The 22,937-nt window shown below is 42.1% G+C and overlaps 1 protein-coding gene and 1 pseudogene across 1 annotated transcript in view; both read left to right on the forward strand.

Moving 5' to 3' along the window:
* LOC109068812 (E3 ubiquitin-protein ligase TRIM21-like) overlaps positions 1-22,937 on the forward strand; it is a 170,901-nt gene that overhangs the window by 13,772 nt on the left and 134,192 nt on the right. The window lies entirely within an intron of this gene.
* On the forward strand, positions 2,194-3,769 carry LOC122138004 (annotated as a pseudogene).

Raw genomic sequence — 22,937 nt, forward strand, 5'->3', positions numbered from 1 at the left:
CATTAGTCACTTTCTGAAATGCGGACTTGAGTTTAATGTCTGAATTGGGAGAAAAAAAAACATCTGTCAGGTTTGATAAAACTCTGATAAAAAAGAAAAAAAAAACAACAGTTGTTCATAAGATGAAAGCGTTTGAAATGTCAATATTTGAGTGTTATTAAAGACTTCAAGACAAATGATGAGTCAGCCAGGCCTTGACACTCCTCACAGAGTTATTCTGTGGCAGCCGCAGGAATTGAATGATGGATTCTGGGTAGAACTTGCATCAAGGTCAGGTCAGGTGAGATTTTGCAACATCATGATAAAAATATCACATTCATTTTGTCAGTTCAGCTGAAAGTTCACAGACCATATGTTTTGTTGATCCTGGAGCAACAGTGTTATCAAAGAAACCGTTTTAACCCCGTCTGTCACCTCAGCCGTAAGGATGAACTATTACTAAAATCACATCACAAAGAATTATATGTATATGTGTGTATGTATTAGGGCTGCACGATTAATCGCATGCATTTGTCATGCGTGTCTCATCAGTATAGCCGGTTCCGTGATTAGCGGTAAATGTCTGTCACCTGTTTTCAAACGGGAGCGGCAGTTAATACACAGAGCCGTAGTTCACTGACAAGCTACGCAATATCGTGTTCATAATCGAATGCGATTAATCTCAATTATGAACAGAATATTGCGTCGCTTGTCAGTGAACTACGGCTCTGTGTATTAACTGCCGCTCCGTTTGAAAACAGGTGACAGACATTTACCGCTAATCACGGAACCGGCTTTACTGATGAGACACGCATGACAAATGCATGCGATTAATCGTGCAGCCCTAGTATGTATATACGTGTGTGTGTGTGTACATACAAAGATTCCCTTTTAACAGTGAAAATGTCATTTGCATTTTCATTTCCATTCACATTGTATTTCATGTCGTGAATGCAAAATAATTTGTTTGTGTTCAAGGATAATGGTCAAGCACTTCTGAAACATTGTGTTTTTAGAGGGGAAAAAATGAAGTTGCAGTTGTCAAGGCCAGGCAAGCAATGAGTCTGAATTACAGAAACTACTTGATAGGTTTGATGAAAGCACCGTCTACTGTTCAAAATATTAAACACAGTAGTTTGAGAAATAGAAAATGTATCATAAATATAAAGACATGAGCTAAGTCTGATGATAATGCTGTATTTTGTTTCAATATTTGGTTTATTGAACCTAAAGATGGCAGGTGTCAAGAGAAGCAGATCGAGGGCGGGCTACATCTGGGGTGGGGCTACATGTGTTGCGCCCCGCCCCATACCTACTCTGATTGGTTCTTTCATAGGCATACATGATAGGAAAAGTGTGCATTGTTGGTGTAGGATGGAGTGTGTTTAAAAAGCTAAAAACACTGTGCAGTTTTACAAAGCCTTCATTAAAATGCACAGAAGGAAAAAAAACAAGCCTGTAACTCACCATGTCCCTGAAATGATTGTTTTGCTTCCTTGTGTTTTGTTCCAACATAGATGCAACAAGAAGTGATGGGGAAAAAAGTCATTTGCTGTGTTTAGAATTTTCATTTCTGTAGTGTGTGTGTGTGTGTGTGTGTGTGTGTGTGTTTTCTCAAGATTGCATTCATTTCCCTGTAGATGGTAATCATCAGTTCCTCACCATGTAAAGCAAACACTGAAACACTGCATGATTTGTAAGTACTGAGTTCCACTATATAAACAACTGAATCTAACACAATATTTAAAATAATAACATATAGGCTTGGAAACAATACAGTAAATATCACTATATACTGTATAACTCTGTAAAAACCTACATTTTAATCTTGTATATTTTCAAATTAACATGTTTATTAAATGCAATAATATCTGAAATAACTATATACTAATTTAAATAACTGAATAATTATTGGGCAGTAATGAACAACCGGGCAATAATTGAAAACCCCAGAAATATTCTGTTTTTATGTTTGGGTTTATTAAAGACATACAATGTTTTGCATATTTTACTATGGGTGTTTTATAAATGTTATAAAATTAGATCTTCAGATATCCAGATAATGTTTGTATGTGATAAGTGTATCACCTTATGAAAATGATAACGATTTACACAATATCCCGAATCTGTTCCCAACCCTGTTCAAATACACTTCATTGGAGATGTGTTGATACTGATTGGTTACTGTGTGTTTAGCCAAATGATCCATCAAAAGTAGCTTTGTCTCGTTGTCTTTGTGAAAGAAATACACTCTACTCTACTCAGTAGAACTATTTATATAATGTAAAATAGTTTGACTAATTTGGCCTTGACTTTTTATTTGTTATTATCTTGACTATTTATTTATTTTCATTTTTTTTTTACCTTTATTTCAATGTGCCGATGATCTGGTACACCACTATTGCAAGGTCTAACAATAATGAAAAATCTAATTTTAAAAAGTAAATCAAAATATAAATGATTTAAAAAGCATGATTGTCCATTTATTTAATTAACTTAATTGTTTGCTTTTCATTTAATGTAATCTCAAACCGGAGATGTATTTTATGCATATATCAAGCAAAGATTTGTATTGTGTTTCTTAAATATTTGAATTTCAGGAAAATTTCAATGCGAACTTGACAAATGTACACAGAACATAATCACCAAGATAAACCACACTCATCCATCCCCTTCGACTGTATAAAGAAGAGCATTAACCACCTCTCTGCAGACTCTCTTCTGTTTTCAGAGATTCACCATGAGATGGCTTGTTTTTCTTCTGTGTTTCTTCACGTTGAGTAAAATCGCAGATAATAATTTTAGTGAATGCAAAAAGTTCTTGAACAACGCGCCTCCTGATTTCACAGCACCAGCGGGCATCTCAGTCGTGCCCATCTGTCAGTGTGTTTGGGATGACAATGATGAGCTTATCTTTATGCAACTTTGTACAGCACGACCTGGAAGATCCCCGTCTACTCTGCGTATGTGTTTGACAGCCCAAATATCAGGAGATGTGACACCTGGTACATTGAACCTCAGGTAAATATTGTTTAACCTAACATTATGGGAAGAGGGTGGAGTTTGTACTTTTTTTTTTTATTTATTTTTTTTTTTTTTTTTGGATCTTAAAATACTCCTATTTCAATGTTTAAGACAGGTGTCAGTAAGTTATTCAGATTCCTTAAAATAGTTCTGGGGTGGGAGTATTGGGACTTTTTATGACTAATGGCAAATGGAGGGAATGTTTGTGAAACCTGTTTGAAAAGTCATAACTAAGTCATTTAACTCTTGTGTTTCTCATTCTCTTTAGCTGGATGGAGATCCTGAGCCATGTATGCGGCCTAAAGGCTATGGTACAGAAATCAGTAAAAATCTGGGTGTGAATAAAGACTATCATGAAAAAGGCTATGACAAAGGTCACCTCTGTCCTGTGCTCCAAACAAGCAATCATCTGTCAATGCTGGCCACATCCACACTGACCAACGCAGCTCTGCAGAAGTCAACTTTCAATCGTAACGCATGGCTGAGACATGAGAAAGCTGTAATAGAAGACCTCAAATCTTGTGATAAAGTGGCTTATGTGGTGACAGGTGTAGTTCCTGACACAAAAGTCAAAATTAATAAGAGTACTGTGTCAAAGTACTACCGGAGAGCCACCTGCTGCCTGAAGGGCGGTCAGTACATAGGGAAGGGCTACTGTGGACCGAACAAGCAAGACAAAGTGCAGGAATTAACAACAGAAGAACTTAACAAAAAGCTCCAAGAATTTTACAAAGTTAAAAGTCCCATTTCAATTTTTCCAGCCTAAATTTCACTATACATCACTTCCTGTTTGTTGCTGCTGTATGCCTCTAGTTTGAGCTCCGTCACCTTATTTCTCTATCGTCTATTTTTTTATTGAAATCTATTTTATACACCATTTTAGTTTCTATAACGTGTGAATATATCCTCTATTGTATTCTACAACAAAAACAGAGCGCCTTGTTATCACTAGTTTTATTTTGATTTCCCGAGTCTGCTAGTAGCTTATAGCACATTAGCATCACCAGCGTGGTTGTCGCTAAACCCGCGTGCATCGCTAATACTCTATTCACACACATTACAATTGCTTTACTCACTGTTACTTGCTTTAATGGCGGATGTTTGTCTACCTTTTGAGTGCAGGTGACGACATGTTCGAGCTGCATTCAGTGCAGCTCGAGCTGGAGGCCATGGAGAAGCAGATTCGGGTCCTGGAGCAGAGGCAAGCCCAGCTGAGAGAGCGGAGAGCCGTGCTGGAAACCTCCCAGGCTGACGCTCACAAGTCCAGGGTAAGTATGCAGTGCGCTAAGAACAGCCCCACCACCTCCACCCCGTGGAGGTGGTGGGGCTGTTAGAACCGCTTCTCAATATTATTAACTCGTTGTCTTTAGGTCACGTCCCAAAACCATTCAAGCTGGCGGTTATTAAGCCTCTTATTAAGAAACCACAACTAGATCCTAGTGAACTGGCAAATTACAGACCCATTTCAAATCTTCCATTTTTGTCTAAAATTTTAGAAAAGTTGTGTCTGCTCAATTGTGCTCCTACCTGCAAAAAAATGTTCTCTATGAAGAATTTCAATCAGGTTTCAGGCCCCATCATAGAACAGAAACTGCACTTGTTAAAATTACAAATGACTTGCTGCTTGCGTCAGTCCAAGGTTGCATCTCATTGCTAGTTTTACTTGATCTTAGTGCTGCGTTCGACACCATAGATCACGACATACTCATAGATAGATTACAACACTATACAGGTATCCAAAACTTTGCTTTAATTACTGTGTGTCTGACCCTGGTAAATACGTGTGAATTGTGGCGTTTGGTTTTGCGTTTGCCTATCGCGGGACTGGACAGTTTCGGTCTTCTAAATAGGGAGGCGTGACAAGCTGACTTCAATCACAGGTAATCAGGCAAATATATAAGTGGTAGGTGTCACCGCGGCAGCGGTCGCGGCAGCCCTCGTGTGAAGCCTCCTCGTGGGAAGACCGACGAGTGTAAAGACCATCGACTCTACCTGCGCGACTCCACCGAGCAAGGACACCGACAGGGCACTTGAGTATTGCTTTTCTCCCCTTCATTTTTTGTACAGCTCGTCCTCAAATACTTATTTTGGACACTTGTAGTCACTATGTGCTTTCAGATCTCTACTATGTATTATTATATTAGGATATTGTGTTAATTGTAATAATATATCACAATATTACATATTGTGATGTATTGTTATTCTGACCTCTACTCCAACGCTCTCTATTCCAGTTGGTCTCTGGAACTGCCAGTCCGCTGTTAACAAAGCAGACTTCATTTCTTCCGTTGCTACTCATTCTGGTCTCAGCCTCATGGCACTGACTGAGACCTGGATCAAACCTGAGGACACTGCCACTCCCGCAGCCCTCTCCACTCATTTCACTTGTTCCCACACCCCTCGTACGACTGGGAGGGGTGGAGGTACTGGCCTCCTTATATCGAAAGATTGGAAATTTGATCTTCAACCACCACCTACAGGTCACGGTTCATTTGAATCACATGCTGTTACTGTAACCCACCCTGTTAAAATCCACTTTGTGGTCATTTTATCGTCCCCCAGGTCAATTGGGAAACTTCTTGGAGGAGTTGGACGTGCTACTATCAAATTATCCTGAAGATGGTACTCCTCTGGTACTGCTTGGTGACTTCAACATCCACCTAGATAAACCCCAGGCTGCTGACTTCAACACTCTGCTCGCCTCATTTGATCTTAAGCGACTCTCTACTACAGCGACTCACAAATCGGGCAACCAACTGGACCTCATCTACACGCGCTGTTGCTCAGTGGACAACACTTTAGTTACTCCACTGCACACCTCAGACCACTTCCTCATTACTGCTAATCTAGCACTTACTCCTGAAGCGGCACACGCTCCAACGCGGGTCACCTTTCGACGGAACCTACGCTCACTCTCTCCATCTCGCCTATCCTCTGTGGTTGCATCCTCACTTCCTTCACTCTCGCAGTTTTCAGCTCTGGACACGAACAGTGCTACGGACACTTTTTGTTCCACTCTGACCTCTTGCTTGGACAACTTTTGCCCACTGTCGTCTAGACCAGCACGCACACACCCCATCTGCCCCTTGGCTGTCCGATGTACTCCGTGAACATCGCTCTAAACTCAGGGCTGCAGAGAGGAAATGGCTTAAATCAAGAAACTCTACCGACCTCAGTGTGTATCAGTCTCTCCTCTCTTCCTTCTCTGCAAACGTCTTCACTGCTAAAACATCATACTACCACGACAAGATTAACAACTGTTGTGACGCTCGGACACTCTTCAAAACCTTCTCTTCTCTTCTTAATCCGCCTCCACCTCCTCCTCAATCGACTCTTACAGCTGATGACTTTGCAGTTTTCTTCACAAATAAGACAAGAAACATCAGTGACCAATTCTCCACACTGCAGACTGAGGATAACTTCACAACGACTAATGCTCACTCGTTCTCCTCCTTCTCTCCACTCTCAGAGACGGACGTTTCCAAGCTTATCCTCTCCAGTCATCCTACTACTTGCCCACTGGATCCGATCCCCACTCACCTCCTTCAAGCGATTTCTTCTTCAGTCATACCTTCACTTACTCACATTATCAACTCCTCTCTTCACTCTGGAACATTTCCCTCAGCATTTAAGCAGGCTCGGGTAAGCCCACTGCTGAAGAAACCATCTCTAAATCCAGCACTTCTAGAAAACTACAGACCGGTATCCCTTCTTCCATTCATTGCAAAGACACTCGAACGAGCTGTGTTCAACCAGCTCTCTATGTTTCTTGTACAGAACAACCTCCTGGACCGCAACCAATCTGGCTTCAAAAGTGGCCACTCAACTGAGACTGCCCTGCTCTCGGTTACTGAAGCCCTGCGACTGGCAAGAGCAGCTTCAAAATCCTCAGTGCTCATTTTGCTGGACCTGTCTGCTGCTTTTGACACTGTTAATCACCAGATTCTCCTATCCACCCTCAGAAAGATGGGCATCTCTGGAACTGCACTCCAGTGGCTTAACTCCTACCTGTCTGATAGATCCTTCATGGTGTCTTGGAGGGGTGAAGTTTCTAAGTCACAACAACTTGCTACTGGGGTTCCTCAAGGCTCAGTACTTGGACCGCTTCTCTTCTCCATCTACATGACGTCATTAGGATCTGTCATTCAGAAGCATGGCTTTTCCTATCACTGCTATGCTGATGACACTCAAACTCTACTTCTCATTCCAACCAGATGACCCGACGGTAGTTGCTCGCATTTCAGCCTGTCTGAGTGACATTGCTAGCTGGATGAATGACCATCACCTTCAGCTCAACCTTACTAAGACTGAACTGCTGGTGGTTCCAGCTAACCCATCGTTTCATCACAACTTCTCTATACAGCTGGGTTCGTCAACCATAACTCCTTCCAGGACAGCCAGAAACCTAGGAGTTGTGATGGATCATCAGTTAAGCTTCACAGACCATATTGCTACAACGACCCGGTCCTGTAGATTTGCCTTATTCAACATTAGGAAGATTAGACCCTTCCTGTCAGAGCAATCCACCCAACTTCTTGTCCAAGCTCTTGTTCTCTCCAGACTGGACTATTGCAATGCTCTCCTGGCGGGCCTTCCTGCATGTACTATCAAGCCTCTGCAACTGATCCAGAATGCAGCAGCGAGGGTTGTCTTCAATGAGCCGAAAACAGCCCATGTTACTCCTCTCCTCATCAGGTTACACTGGCTACCAGTAGCCGCTCGCATCAAATTCAAGGTACTGATGCTTGCCTACAAAACGACCACTGGCACGGCGCCAACTTACCTAAACTCACTAGTTCAATCTTATGCTCCCTCCAGAAGTTTGCGCTCTGCAAGTGAACGACGCCTTGTGTTGCCATCCCAAAGAGGTTCAAAATCACTCTCACGGACTTTTTCCTGGACTGCTCCCAGCTGGTGGAATGACCTTCCGATCTCAATTCGAACAGCTGAGTCTTTACTCATTTTCAAAAAACATCTAAAGACTCATCTTTTTCGCCTGCACTTAACTAACTAATATTAGTACTTACCTTTTTTTTTTCTTTTTCTCTTCTATCATATGCAAAAAAAAAAAAAAAAAAAAAAATACCCTGGCTACATGTTCTGTACTAGACTAACTGAGACCTTGTCATAGCACTTGTATACCGTTGTTGTTTTCTCGTTGATCTGATTGTTTCTACTGTTCTCATTTGTAAGTCGCTTTGGATAAAAGCTTCTGCTAAATGATTAAATGTAAATGTAAATCCAAGGACAGGCTTTAAGATGGTTTAGATCCTACCTGTCCGATCGCTACCACTTTGTTTATTTAAATGGGGAGTCATCTAATTTATCACCAGTAAAATATGGAGTGCCACAAGGATCTGTCCTAGGTCCTCTGCTATTTTCAATATACAGTACATGTTGCCCCTTGGTAATATCATTAGAAAATACGGGATAAGTTTACATTGTTATGCTGATGATACTCGACTATATATATCTCAACAAGACCAGGTGAAACTTCAAAATTATCTAAGCTAACAGAGTGTGTTAAAAATTTAAAAGATTGGATGACCAATAATGTTCTCCTATTAAATTCAGATAAGACAGAGATATTACTTATTGGACCAAAAAACATTACACAGAATCTCATAGATTACAACTTACAATTAGACGGATGTACTGTTACTTCCTCTACTGTCAAAAATCTGGGTGTTATATTAGACAGTAACTTGTCTTTTGAAAATCATATTTCCCATGTTACAAAAACAGCATTCTTCCATCTTAGAAACATTGCCAAGCTACGAAACATGTTACCTGTTCCTGATGCAGAAAAGCTAGTTCATGCATTCATGACCTCTAGACTGGACTATTGTAATGTACTGCTAGCTGGTTGTCCTGCATCCTCAATAAACAAGCTACAGGTTGTCCAAAATGCAGCGGCTAGAGTCCTTACCAGGTCAAGAAAATATGATCGTATTAACCCAATTTTACAGTCTCTGCACTGGCTACCTATTAGGTTCCGTATCAGTTACAAAATATTATTACCTATAAGGCCCTTAATGGCTTAGCTCCTGCGTACCGAACTAGTCTTCTACCTCGCTACAACCCATCACGCTCCCTAAGGTCACAAAACTCTGGACTTTTGATAGTACCTAGGATAGCAAAGTCCACTAAAGGAGGTAGAGCTTTTTTGCATTTGGCTCCCAAACTCTGGAATAGCCTTCCTGATAATGTTCACGGTTCAGACACACTCTGTCTTTTTAAATCTAGATAAAAGACACATCTCTTTGGCCAAGCATTCAAATAATGCATCTCATAATTTTGGACTGCAGTTATATCTGATCAAATGTGCTTTATTATTCTTTAGCTTGGGTTAAACTAATTAACACTAGAAGTCCCAGAGAGCAGCCATTTGGCTTTTCTACCTATAAAACCCGCAGGACAGCCGATGGGCTGGAAGGCTTTAGGCTAATATCCTTAATCAGCTGTGAACAGTTGCTTTTGTTATGTAAACAATGTGGGGCCATGCTGAGCCACTTCGAGGAAACTTCTGTTTCTCTTTGCCATCTTAGGGAGAAATCAACACACATGTTGTTTTTCCTTTGTTGCTGAGATTTATTGATAAAAATAGTACAAAATAAAGAAACCAACCATTTGTACACATATATTTACAAATAATATTAAAAAGTGAGTGAGTACATTCCAGCAATCACTCACAATCCTGGCACTGCCATGGTATCTCCCGTCTGCATTTACCACATGTGTATCTGTAGCAGTGAAACACATCGCACAGTGGCATGATTGTTCTTGCATTGGTTTTTGACCTGACACATGGCTCTTTTTCCAGGGCTAGGTGTGGAGTGTTGTGTCCGAAGCAATTGTTCTTTTCTTGCCTTCTTCGCGCACATATGAGAGTTAGCCAACTCTCTTGCAAGCTCCACCAGGAAGTCCACCCGTCTTTCCTGCCTTTCGGTGCATGCTTGATACAGCACATGTGCATTCAGTGCTGCCATGTCAATCATGTTATAGAACACGGCAACTGGCCAGCGCCGTGTCCCTGTGCGGACAGTGTACTCCCGCACCATCTGGTCCATCACATCCACGCCGCACTTTGTGGTGTTGTAAAGGGTGACAGTGTTTGGCTTCCTTTTGGTGGTATTATCAGTCTGAATCATGCTGTGCATGCTGCTAAGAATGTAGACGGTCTTCTTCCGTTTGGGCGCATACGCCGTCAGCGTAGCAGCAGTGGTTAAAAAAAAACATAATAAATAAGATAAATTGTTATTTTCATAGCACTTTTACACACAATGACACACTTGGCGGTGTTGATTCTAAAAATTAGAAACACAAACATAGAACCACAAATGACCTGCAACATACCTGAGTGGTGAATTCAATGCGATCTGTGTGTCTAGCGGATTGAGGGATTTCCCGGCGAATCTTGTTTACTGTGCCGAGGATGGTGGTTTTCAGGCTAAGAAGTTTATGCGCAAGTGACAGCGACGTGAAGAAATTGTCCGTGGTAACATTTCTGCCCTTGTCTAGGAATGGTTCCATCAGCCTCATCACTACATTTTCAGACAGTCTCTCTCCACTGGGACGACTAGGGTCCTTGCCAAGATATGGGAGGACATTACAAATGTACTTGGATTTTAGGTCGCAAGCCACCCAAAACTTGATCCCAAACTTGTCAGGTTTAGTTGCAATATACTACAGGAAACAGCAGCGAGTCTTTGACGGGAAAAGCTGTTCATCAACGGTGATATGTAGACCAGGGTTGTAGGACGTGATGCAATTGGTGACAAATGATCCCCACACACTGGAAATTGCAGCAAACTTATCAGTCTTTGCTCGATCACTCCGGGTGGACCTGTCATCAAAGCGTAGGTGTCGCATGATGTCTTGGAAGCGGTTTCGCGGAATTGTTCCAATGATATGTGGGTTTCCCAGGTTTGCTGACCAGCAGTCACGTAGTGATGGAACCTTGGTAAGCCCCCGCAAGATGACAATTGCAATAAATGCCATTAGTTCAGGGAGGGCCATGAACCAATGAACATGCTCCGTTTCCTGTGCATGTTGAATAGTCCATTCTTGAATGCTATGAAGCATGTCAAGAGTGATGAAACACAGGAAGCTCTGAAGGCGACTCGAGATACTTTTCCTGGCCTTAGCCGTTGGCTCTCCATCTGCAGCGTTACGCTTTGATGGGCTTTGATTGGGGTGAAAGGGAGACGCATCCCCACCTTTTCTTCACGCCACACTGTGCCGTCTTTCGCTGTCTCTGTCAGGTCAGTCCCTAAACAGGCTCTCTTTTTTGGTTGAGGAGCAGTCTCCTCATCTGCAGTGTGAACAAATTCAAATTGTGAGCAATGGAAAAGTCAAATGATATCACAAATGCATGCATAGATACTAATAATAATTCCAGTATCTCCTTATCTGTATCGGAATATGTCTGAAATGTATTCCTAAATAAAAAGATACAACTAAAGCAAAGAAACAACTAATAATGTTTTGCACTTCAGATGGCAGTGAATGTCTGCTAAGTAGTACAAACAAAAAAGTGGACAATACAAAAAAGGCAGAGTAAATATTTGTCACTCCACTCTGCTTTTTTGGTGTTTTCCACTTACTGGTTTGAAATGAAATAGGAAATAATATGAAATGAAACTTAACCTGAAGACAGATCAGACAGATCTGAGTCCGAATCCAGCTGAAGTTCTAGGTCTTCTCCATCTGAGTCACAAGGGTTTACTTCACTCAGGATAATTTCCAAGGCCTGCCGAGTGGTGAGTCTTCTCTGCATTTTCTTTTCTTGGAGAGGAGGTCAATCAAGTTCTCTGCTTTTAGCAGCCCTCCCTCCCCCACACATACAAACAAGCCACCAGCAACCAATCACACATACACCCCCAACCCCTCTGCAGATTGCTCAGGTAATGACCATATTTACACATGAATTGATGCTAGTGATAGCCAAAAGACTAGCCAGTTAGCATCCACTTGGCTAAAGGAGGGTTACAAATCTCTGGGACTTCTAGTGTTAATTTTACTTGGCTGGAACAGCAGCGACGCTAATTATGTCTCTATTTGTTTCTCTGTTTCTGCTGGGATTTACATTCCGTGGTAACTAGGATTTACACAAGAAAGCGGAACGAGATGCTGCGCTGTTCAGCGCATTGGGAAACGTCTTGTTCGTGACCAGCTGTGAATAATATGTGTAACATGTCGATAGAATTGACCCGGCGGTAATATAGCCTTGGTTGAAGACATCATCGGAGCGCGCCCGCAACACAGGGCTATAAATAGATAAGCCACAGGTGCATCAACAGGACATTTTGTCTGAAGAGCAGTCCTGGGACATATTTCAGTACGGCAACGCAGCGCAGCATCTTGTTCCGCTTTCTCAGGGAACAAGGTTACAGCTAAGTAACTGGGAACATTCCCTTTCGAAAGCTTCAGTCGATGCTGCACTGCTCAGCGCATTGGGAACGAGAATACCCACGCCGCCGTGCTTGAAAATGTCTGGACCCCTAAGGTTGTGCAGGTGTGCTACCAAACCACAAGAAGGCCTCAGACATTAGCTTGTGATGTTGACTCAAGGACATGAGAACCCGGAGTAGCACGGACATCCAAACTATAAAATCTTATGAATGTGTGCGGAGAGGACCAACCTGCCGCATCACAAACCTGTTGTAAGGGGGCACCCCTTGCTAAAGCACTAGAGGAGGCGACCTATAGGCCTATAGGCGAAGCTTGACCGCGCGCCTCATAAGCCAAAGCAATAGCATCCCTGACCCAGTGAGACATGGTCTGCCTGGTGGCAGCTGCTCCTCTGTTACCACCACCATAACAGACGAAACAGTTGCTCCGACTTACGCCACTGGCTAGTGTGGTGGATGTAAGTCTGAAGAGCACGGACTGGACACAGTCTATAAGATTTCTCCTGCTCTGACGTTGTGAACGGCGGAGGGCAGAAGGCCTCTAGAATGACCGGATGTACAGCCGAAAACGGAACCTTAGGCAGGTAATCAGGATGAGGATGCAGAATCACTTTCACGCTCCCTGGGGCAAAGTCTAAGCATGATGGTGAGATAGACAGAGCCTGCATATCCCCAATTCTCTTCAAAGAAGTTATTACCATGAGAAAAAACCATTTTTAGAGGTCGAAGTCTATCAGACGCTGACTCTAAAGGTTCAAAGGGGGTTTCAACCAGACCCTCGAGAACTATAGCGAAGTCCCAAGAAGGCATCTTGGTTTTTTACTGTAGGCCTCAGTCGTCTGGCCCCACGAAGAAAACGAGAGAGCAGAGGGTGTCTCCCGAGTGGCATCCCGTCAATCAAGGCATGGCAAGCTGAAAGAGCGGCCACATATACCTTAAGAGTAGCAGGGCATGTGCCTGTTGACAAAGTCCAGAACTGAAGCAATATGGTAGTTGACTGGATCTACATTGTGTACCACACACCACCTGTCAAAGACACCCCATTTACTGGCATAACTCTGTCTGGTGGAGGAAGCCCTAGCACTAAGAATGGTATCAATAACACCCGGCAAAAGCCCTGTGTTCCTCAGTTGGTACCCTTCAGGGGCCAAACATGAAAATTCCACAGGTCGGGCCTGGGATGGAATATCGTGCCCCCTGCCTGAGACAGAAGGTCCCTCCTCTCCGGAATCGCCCATGGCGAGCCGTCGAGGAGAGAGAGATATTACCGCCGAGAACCATACCCTGTTCGGCCAACGTGGTGCTATCAGCAAGAGGCAAGACCCTTGTTGGCGAACTCTGGCTAGGACTCCCGGGAGCAGAGAAACTGGAGGAAACGCATACAGGCGCATTTTGGGCCATGTGTGCGCCATCGCATCCAGACCCAGGGGGGGCTGGGTGACTCAGAGAGAAGTAGAGGGGACATTGCGCTGTCTGATGGGAGGCGAAGAGGTCCACCTCTGCTTCGTAAAATTTTTTCCAAATCTGTTTCACTACCTCTGGGTGGAGTTTCCATTCCCCTGTCGGTAGTGTCTGTCTGGACAGTAAATCCGCTCCCACATTCAAACGCACCGGAATGTAAACGGCCCTGAGTGACAGGAGCTTGTCCTGGGCCCAAAGAAAAATCTCCCTCGCTATCTTGTTCAGATTGCGTGAGCGCAGACCCCCCTGGTGATTTATATACGAGACTGTTGCTGTGTTGTCCACCCGTACTAGGACATGACAGCCTCTCAAATGATGGAGGAAATATTTCAGAGCCAGAAATACAGCCATCAGCTTGAGGCAATTGATGTGCCAATCGAGCTGATGATATTTCAGCCCCCCATTCCCCTTGAGCTGGGTGGCCATCCAAAGACTGCTCCCCAGCCCATCAGGGAGGCATCTGTCGTTAGCAGTCTGCGACGACACGGTGCCCCTAGAGTGGGACCCAAGGCAAGGAACCGGGGTCTGAGCCACAGAGATAGTGTACGAAGCCTGCGGCACGTCACTTTTATTTGCCTTTGAGGATTGGCTCTTGGATGAACTCCTCTGGCTTTTAGCCACGACTGAAACGGTCTCATGTGCATCAGCCCCAAAGGAATCACTGTGGATGCTGAAGCCATGAAACCTAACATCTTTTGATACTGACGAACAGTGCGATCCTGGCCTAGCCTGACCTTGCTCATGGTCTGCTGAATGGTCTTGATCCGAGCGGGAGACAGTTGTGCCCGCATTGTGATCGAATCCCAAACGATCCCGTGATAAGTCGTTCTCTGGGCCGGACAGAGAACACTCTTCTCGGTGTTGAGTCTCAACCCCAGAGAAACTAGATGAGCTAACACGATGTCCCTGTGTTGTAGCTCCTTCTCTCGCGATTGTGCTAGTATCAGCCAATCGTCGATATAATTCAAAATGCGAATGCCCTGGAGTCGTAATGGAGCCAGCGCTGCATCTATGCATTTTGTGTACGTGCAGGGTGATAAGGCTAGGCCGAAAGGAAGAACCCGAAACTGGTATGCTTCGCCCCCGAAAGCGAACCTCAGGAATTTCCTGTGTTGTGGCAAAATTTCTATATGAAAATATGCGTCCTTCAGATCGATCGTGATGAACCAATCGCGATGCCGAATTTGCGACATGACCGTCTTGACGGTTAACATCTTGAACTTGAGTGCTCTGATTGTACGGTTTAAGCCTCGAAGATCCAAGATTGGACGCACTCCCCCACCCTTTTTGGGAACCAGGAAGTATCTGCTGTAATAGCCCGACTCTCTCCGTGGAAGAGGAACATGTTCTATGGCCTCTTTGCCCAGAAGAGTTTGTAGCTCTTGAGACCATACCTGCATCAGCTCTGGTTTCACGGAAGTGGAGACCACGCCATTGAAACGTGGAGGATGACGAATAAATTGGATCCTGTATCCTATCCGTACTGTGATCAACACCCACGCAGAAATGCCTGGCAGAAGTTTCCACGCTGCCAGACTCTCTGAGAGTGGTACCAATTTCAATACTTCCTTTTGAGGGGATGTTAGATGTTCCGTGTCCTGAATGACGGCAGGTAACACTGGAACATCTAATATCTTGCTGGAAACCACCGCCCCCCGAGGCACAAGAAGCGGCGGGGATGGAGGGGTTTTGTGAGGGTAACGGGGCAGAGCGAAAAGCTCTCGAGCGCGTACCACCCCGTGAGGGACTACCCCCACCAGCACGGGCGCCAGAGCGTCAGGACTTCTTCTTCTTATCAATGAAAGTCCTGAGGTCTGGCTTGGGATGTTGCTGAGCACGGCGAACCTGTCCCCAATCCCTACGAGCGGGAGCACGGTCTGCCACGCTCTGCTTTTTAACCTCCCTGGTTTTTGAAGGACCGGGGCGAGGCTGGGTGGCTGATGGCCCCTCCCCTTGAGTGCGGCGAGGGAGAAACTGAACGAACGCTTCATGTTTCTTTACTTCCCTAAACCTGTCGACGACCGTATTAACCGAATCGCCAAACAGGCCAAATGGAGAGATATGAGAGTCTAAAAGAAACAAACGTTCCTTCTCTTTAATGCCCGTCAAATTAAGCCACAGATGCCTCTCCGTGCTGACTAAAGCTGACATCGACCGGCCAATGGGACGAGCCGTCTGCTTGGTCGCCCGGAGAGACAAATCTGTGGCCCGACGAAGCTCAGCGAATGCTTCCCCTTCGGTTCTACTGCCCACACTCAAGTCCTTCAACAGGTCAGCCTGGTATGCCTGTAACACCATAGTGCCATAGTGTGCAGCGCAGCACCAGCCTGACCTGCAGCTTGGTAAGCTTTACCCACTAGCAATGATGTAATTCTACAAGGTTTAGTGGGGAGAGTAGGTTTCTTCACCGAGGATGCAGATTCAGGCGAGAGATAGCTCGCAAGCGACTCTTCAACCCGAGGCATCTCCGAATACCCCCGCGACTTTGCATCCACGATAGTTGAAAAAGTCAACGTCGAGGGCACAAAGATGCGGGAAGTATATGGTTTGCTCCATGACTTCGACAGCTCATCATGGAGGTCCTCGAAAAAGGGGAGAGACTGATGTTGCGGTCTCTCTCTCCTACCACCTGACAGAAACCTATCCTCCAGCTTACTACGTTTGGGGGTCTCTTGTTCGCGTGGCCAGTCAAGCTGCAGCCTGTCCACCGTGCAAGTAACCACCTCAGGCAGCTCCTCGACCGATTTCCTCTCGCGAGAGGAATGTTCAGAGGCGGCCTGCTCATCGCCCGCAGACCCAAGAGATATATCATTCTCCTCGTGAATCGAAGAAGCACCGGAGCGCGCTTCGAGATCACGAGAGAGGATGCGTGGATCTGGTGACACCGTAAGCGAAAGGGACGGGCCCGTCGCTCGCTCGTCACGCAGACCCGCACGAGAGCCCTCCGACGAAAAGGTGGGTGCGGTCTGAAAATAGTTCAGACGAGCACAAAGCAACAAACAAAACAGTAATCATGTGTATCCAGCTCATACATAGGACGAGAGCATGGAGGGACACAACACTTACCATTTCGTTGGCTCATCCTACGAAGATCTGTACCAGACAAAAAGAATCTTCCTGACGCACACATGCACAGAATGATCTGAAGACAAAAGACCTGTTGATGCACCTGTGGCGTATCTATTTATAGCCCCGTGTTGCGGGCATGCTCCGATGACGTCATCAACCGAGGCTATATTACCGCCGGGTCAATTCTATCGACGTGTTACACACATTATTCACAGCTGGTCACGAACAAGACGTTTCCCAATGCGCTGAGCTTTCGAAAGCTTTCGAAAGGGAGCTGGGAGCATTTTGTCATCAATCTTTGCTTGATTACCTGATTTCAGACCAGCAGAGGGAGACATAGACTGACAGAGCAGATTTCAGGATTAGATTTTTATAAAGCCTTTAATTAGTCTTTAAAAGAAACATTTTTGTAATCCATGTGTTTTAATTCATATTTTCCTCACAGCTCAGTGTACAAGATAGTGGAGATTGTGTACCACTTGTGTTGTATCACTTTTTGCTTTAACATCTGTAACTAAGTGGGTTCTTTGTGCTAGATCTCAAACTTTAATATTCATTTCCTGGACTGTCTTCTTCAAATCAAAGCTGTCATTACAGAAATATATATATATATATGTATGTATAAAAAATTAAATAAGCAAAGGCTATTCTTTGATTCAGGATTTGGGGGCACAATTTCGTGGCAGTTTGAGTTATTTTTTCGTTTGATCATCACATTTATTACCACCAGATGGAGACAGAGGCTAACCTAACAGAGCAGAATTCAGGCTTATTCAAGGACAGATTTTATTTTATTTTATTTTATTTTAGCTATGTGTATCTGAAACTTTGCTGATATTTCCACATAATCTGATGTGTGTGTGTGTGTGTGTGTATATATATATATATATATATATATATATATTGATATATATATATATATATATATATATATATATATATTATTATATATATATATACTTTGATATAAATGTTAGTGTAATTTGATATTAAGTTGTAAGACAGACTCATTATATTTATTGAGAGGTTTGTTTATAAGGAGGTGAAGACCTTTCTAATGATTATAATCTGTTGATAATCTCTTTTACGGCCTCAACAGTAGATGAAGGCTACTGTAAATAATGTAACATGTATGTTTGTGGTCAACTGAAACAAATGTATACTTAAAACTACTGAGTCTACACCTGCGGTGGCCTGTTGCATGAAGCCAGGTCTCCAAACTACCTGAATAAGTTCAGTCTGGTTTGCTCAAGCGCAGGATATCACAAATCAAACCTGAACTAATCAGCTGTGAGGAAAGTGACATATCTGTCTGCTATTTGATATTTGAATCATATTTTTATTTATATTATACTATCTATCTATCTATCTTAATAAATTAATTATTCTTGCATTTGTTTCTTTTCTCTAATTTCTAGCATTTCGTCTTGTCTTGTAAATGCATTTAATTAAAAGAACGATCAAGGCAACTTGATCTAATATCACAAAACTGCTTCTTTCCCTTATAATGGGCTCACTCAACACCTTTTGAAAGAAGTGATGGATATTATTATTCTTATGTTGTCCTTATGGCATTGTTCTGGCTCATTGCTAAGAACTTCATTTGGACAAATTTAAAGGTGATTTTCTCAATATTTAGATTTGTATTATTATTATTATTATTATTATTATTATTATTAGTAGTAGTAGTAGTAGTAGTAGTAGTAGTAGTATTATTTGCACCATCAGATTCCAGATTTTCAAATAATTGTATCTCAGCCATATATTGTCCTCCTAACAAACCATACATCAAAGGAAAGATTATTTATTCAGCTTTCAGATGATGTATAATCTCAATTTAAAAAAAAAAAAAGACCCTTATGACTGGTTTTGTGGTCCAGGGTCACAAATATATTTTAATCTCTCACTCGATTTTACATCCTGCATATTAGTTTTATTTCCCCAGAGGCTTTCTTTTGATGGTGAAATGCATGTTTGGTTTCTCTTTCACTTCATGCATTTAAAATGTTAAGGCACAATGTTCTGGAAGGCTGTTTTAAAACATCATGGATTGTAAACAGGTAACAACATGTCTAGTTTGACACCACAGCTGTAATGCTTGTGTTGTTCCCAACCCAATGCTGAAGAATATCCTGGCTTCTCTTTTCCATTTAACCCTCTGGGGTCGACAAACGCCCCTAAAGAATCTTAAATTACTCTGTCAGTTTTGATCATACAGATAAGAGCAATACATCAATCGAACACATAATACTCATAATAACAACAAAACTTTGTGCTTTTATAAAATAAAGAAAACAGTGAAATGAAAAAGTGAATGAGGACTTGGAGTGTCAGGTTATAATGAAAATAATAATAATAATAATAATAATAATATAAGTAGAGTCTATGAGAAAAATGCTTAGTCAACTGACAATAAAATACAGTGATAGGCAAAGAATGTAAAGAGAGAGAATGTGTTTGTTGGATGCTGGTTATGTGGTGCTTTTGATTTACTGAATGTGTGTGTGTCAAAAGCTGTGATGCACACACACTGAGCAAATGATGCAAATGTATGTAAAACTGGAGTGGTGTAACTTCTGGGAAGGGTTTCTTTTTCCAGGAATGAGAGTTTATCACAATGGAGAGAGATTCTGAAGAAACGAAACACTACTGTACATAAATAGGAGGAGAGAGAAGCAGAAATTAAAGACTGAAAAGCAGAATCCAGGAGTGATACCTCCGTCAAGGTGAGTCTGATCTCTCCTGATCATTAGTGGTGTTTGCAAAGGCAAGGGTCACTCTTTATATTGCTCATTCTATTGTTTTTACTATTGTACTAAAAAGTATCAAACTTCAGTATTACCTGGGAATGATTCATCCAATCGTGCTTTTCTAGTCCATCACACAAGCAAATGGCAAGATAAGATTGTTGGATAATACGAGGGCAATACCACTTGAAAAACCGGATCTAGAGACCAGAACATCACAGACACCTGAGGGTGGATCCTTTTCATTCTGGTTCACAGTTTTGGGGAAAGTTACTTTTAAAAGTAATGCATTACAATGTTGCATTAATCCCTAAAAACAAAATTATTGCATTACTTAGTTACTTTGTATCCAAGGTAATGTGTTATGTTACTTTTGCATTACTTTTACTCATCTGGGCTGGGCTTGTTTGTTTGTTTTTTTTTTGTTTGTTTTGTTTTAATATGTATGTGTTTGTTTATATATATATATATATAATATTATTATTATTATTATTATTTTGAAAATGTAAAACCCCTTTAATTCCCTCAGGCTGAAGGAGATGGGTTAAATAAAATAATAAAAAGAAATACAAATCTTATGTTTATTTAAAGTCATTTTTGCTTGTTAGTATGGTTGAATTGGATCATCAAAGGTCAGCAGCAATGACATTGGCTAATAAAATGGGATTAAATACATATGATATCTGTGTTATTTAACATATTTAATTATTGCAGGGTTGTGTCACATTCTTAGTTTGCTTTTCACTGTTTTTAATAATTTTGCGGGATGCTTAATCTGTTTTGTGAAAGTAAGATGAGTAAATGCATGGGGACATTTACTCTAAAACTACAGGAAGCATCATGTTTACACAGTGCACACAATTTACTCCCGATTTCTCTCAGCATGGGAACAGCTGTCAGGAGTCTATTTTATTCCTCTGCTTGTTTCTTCTCTCGCTCTCTCTCGTGAGCTCTTGCACAGCTGAACTCATTCTCAATCAGCGTTCACTCTCCCACTCTTCTCACACCTGTTTCCCTTTTGCCCTGATTTTCTGGCAATTTAGACCTCATGTTCTTTTTTTTTTCCTTTTGTCGGTTTATTGTTTGTTCGTTTATGTCTGTTACTGACGGCTTTTCCTGAGTCAAGTCTGATTCTCTGTGCTGCGGTTACTGCCTGGTGGAGCCTGCGCTTGTCTATACCTGCGAGCAATACCTGACCGCTCACCTGCTTCGTGCATCCTGCCTGGTTTCAGTCTGGATATCGTTTACCTGTTCTGCGTTCACCAAGACGACCTGTGATCGGCAGACAGCCTGTGTTGCCTTATTTCAATAAATCATTAACCAGCTTTCGCTTTTGGGTCTATTTCGAACTGTGACAACAGCAGAGCTGTCAGTCAATAAATGGGAAAGCAAAATAACTGGTGTTACTTATTTGAAAAAGTAACTCAGGTATTTCTTGTAAATTAAAAAACAATTAGTTACTTTAGTAGTTATTTGAAAAAAAAGTAATCTGATTATGTAACTCACATTACTTGTAAACCTCAAGACTGCTGGCTAACTGCTGAAGTTTTGAGTTAGTGTCACCTAGTGGTTGAATGTAATGCTTTGTAAATGGTTTTGTGATAGTTTTGTGAATTTTGTCCTATAACCAATAAATCTATTTGTCCAATAAATCTCAGTTTATTGGATCCTACAGAATCCAGCGGTATATTTTGCTGTCTGTCATCTTGCATAAGCTAAAAAAAAAAAAAAAAAAAAAAAAAAAAACATACTCCTTCAAGAGTGTTTGTCCGATCTTCACCACATTCAATGGATCATCATCAGCTAAAATATTTTTGATAACTCCAACTGTTTTAATGTGACTCATAGTCAAATTTGCTATAGTGGAGCTGCACAGTGTTTTATGCAATATCTTGGTAACACTTCGGCCTATTGCACTGAAACTTGATATATAAAATCACGACCATGCTCTGATGCTCTCTGTCATGCTTGATTAGCTCCTCACTTTGCTTCTTTTGTGCTTGGCCCATAATTGCTGTTTCAGCTGTAGTTATTGTTGTTGATGTTGTTGCAGCTCTTCATTCCACTCTCAAGTTTACTAGCCGACAACCACAATGATTACACCCGTGGACATCTCTCGCCACCTTCAGTGCCCCATCTGCAAAAACCTGCTGACAGATCCAGTCTCCACCACCTGTGGACACACCTTCTGCAAGGGCTGTCTGGACAAGCACATCAGCAGGTCCGATTCGCAGTGCCCTCTCTGCCAGGAGCCCGTGACCACCAAACCCTCCGTCAACAAAGCCATCGAAGCCCTGCTGCAAGAGTTTCTCCAGACTCAGCTACCCAACCTAGACCTCTTCTGTGGAGAAAGAGACGCGATTCCATGTGACGTCTGTGATGAACATCTCACGTTTAAAGCTGTGAAGTCCTGCCTGATCTGTTCGCTCTCCTTCTGCGATGAGCACCTGAAGCCTCACCAGTCTATGGCGAGATTCAGGGGCCATAAGCTGGTGAGTCCTGTAGAGAAGCTGGATCAGAGAGCATGCAATACACACGGCAGACCACTGGAGCTCTACTGCAGACGTGATGAGCGCTGCATCTGTACCTTGTGTGTGAAGACGGGTGGAGACGTGATACCTGTGGAGATCGAGAGAGACAGGAGACAGGTGAGAACATACAGCTGTTGTGAAACAACACAGATCAGTCTTCTCACCTGAGCTGGTGTTTGACATGTTTCCCAAAAAAGAACAAAAAAAATGCAATTAATAAAAAATAATAAATTAAAAAAAAAAAAAAAAAAAAAAATATATATATATATATATATATATATATATATATATATATATATATATATATATATATATATATATCAGTGCGTTTAAATTAGTCAGATGCTTTTATCCAAAGCGTGAAATACTGTAATACAAAAAAGAGAAAACAATTTAATTGTACTTTATTTTTCTTTTCTTTTGGAAAAAAATGGAAACTATAATGCTATATCCATAATGCTATAATAACACTGTTTCCAGGTATACAATCTGTAACTTCTGTAAATCTCTGGTTATATATATATATTATATATATATATATATATATATATATATATATATATATATATTTTTTTTTTTTTTTAATGCAGTTTCAGCCTGGTTAATTTCTGACACAGATTGTATATGAATTATGTACTCAGAAAGCTTGGCGTGTGTCTGTTTGTGTTTATACAGGCTGTGCAGCAAAACACTATTGAAGTGATGGAAAAGAT

This window comes from Cyprinus carpio, chromosome B7 (genome assembly GCF_018340385.1).
Source record: "Cyprinus carpio isolate SPL01 chromosome B7, ASM1834038v1, whole genome shotgun sequence".
NCBI lineage: Eukaryota > Metazoa > Chordata > Actinopteri > Cypriniformes > Cyprinidae > Cyprinus > Cyprinus carpio.